Raw genomic sequence first — 1765 nt, 5'->3', positions numbered from 1 at the left:
ATGATTTTGAAGTTTTTTTTATGCAGGATCCTTTAAAATCCTTGTCAAATAATTCCCACATCTCATTCACCTCTGTGTCATCATCTGTTGGTTGCCTTTTCTTATTCATGCTATGATTTTCTTGGTTCTTGGTAAGATGAATGATTACTTTCTTATCCTGTACATGTTGAATATTATATTGTGAGATTTGGATCCTATTTAATCTTCTTTATATTTAGCAAGCAGTGTTCTTACTGAGTTATAGCACGATGGTAGAGTGGGTCCTGCTGATACAGACATACACCACTTTGCTACCTCTAAATGGTAGGTAGTGTAAGCTCAGCTCTTCACTAGGCCCCCACTGACACCAGAAGGGGAAGGGAGACATGAATACCAACTCTCCCTGTTTCCTACCACTTATTATGCCTTGATGATACATGGTAGTCAGGGCTCAGCTTCCCACTGGGCCCTATGGACGCTGGGGAGAGGGCTGTGAAGCCTTGTGCTGACTAGTCCCACCTTGAACTGTCTCATCAAGTCTTGCTGCTGGATCGGAGTGAAGATTCAGCTCAACCACTGGACTCTGCTACCACTAACTTGGTCAGGGAACCAGAGGACGATCTGCTTCAACCAGATGGGGAATGGAAGATCAACTGCCTACTCCATTCTGTTGACATTACCCTAAAAGAGTATTCAGATCACTGTCACCTTTTCTGCTAAACAGGAATGAAAGGTTAGCCCAGTGCTTGGCTCTGCTTACACAACCTGTAGAGAATTGCCTGCTTCCATTGAGAGAGGTAGAAGATCAACTTCCTGCTTAACCCTGCTGAAACCACTCATGCACTCACAAAGGTGTGTGTTGTGTTTTTCATTGTTGCTTGGCTGAAGTAGGGAGTGTATTGCCAAAAAAATTTTTCTGCTATTAAGTAACCCATTTCCCAGTTCTTTGAATATAGAGAACAGGCTTTTCTTGGAACTTCTTTTGTCTTTGCCTGTTGATGATTCTGGATTGGAGATTTCTGGAGTAACCTGTCCAGTATAATTAGAAAGCAATGACTCAAAACCATGTTATTTCTCATGTCCTGAGATCCACCTTATTTTTTTCATCTTCCAATCTTCCTGTTGACTTGAATTATTTCAGATTTATTGGGACTTCTTTTTATTTTCCTTTTCTTTTTTTGGGGGGGGCTTATGGTCTGGGAATAGAACCCAGGTCTTCCACATGGAAGGTGAGCATTCTACCACTGAACCACCATGCCCCCCTATTGGGACTTATTTTTATGGTCCAGAATATGGTCTATCGTGGTGCATATTCTTGAAAAGAATATGTTTTTTTGTTATTTTAGGGGGGAATGTTCTGTATAAGATCACCAACCATCTAAGTTTTCCCAAGATTCTACTGGTTTGAGCACTGAAATTCTCACATCCTGGGAAACTGCTTACTCCTTTGCAAACTGGGACAGTTGATCCCCTAATTCTATAAATGCTAATTAGGTCAAATTGGTTTGTAATATGTTCAAGTCTACTATAGGCTTGCTGATTTTTGGATGACCTGTTATTGGGAGAGGAATATTGAAATCTCCAACCATGATTATAGATTGTATATTTCTTTTTTTTTTATCAATTTTTGTTTCATGTATTTTGAAGTCCTTTATAGGGCCATAAATGTTTAGAATGGTTATATTCTTTTGATTAATTGACCCCTTTATCATTATAAAGTGACTTTCTTTATCCCTGGTAATATTCTTTTCTTTAAAATCTATTTTATTGGATATCAATATAGCCA

This window comes from Tamandua tetradactyla, chromosome 19 (genome assembly GCF_023851605.1).
Source record: "Tamandua tetradactyla isolate mTamTet1 chromosome 19, mTamTet1.pri, whole genome shotgun sequence".
NCBI lineage: Eukaryota > Metazoa > Chordata > Mammalia > Pilosa > Myrmecophagidae > Tamandua > Tamandua tetradactyla.
The sequence above is the reverse complement of the archived record's forward strand: the minus strand, read 5'-3'. Positions refer to the sequence as shown.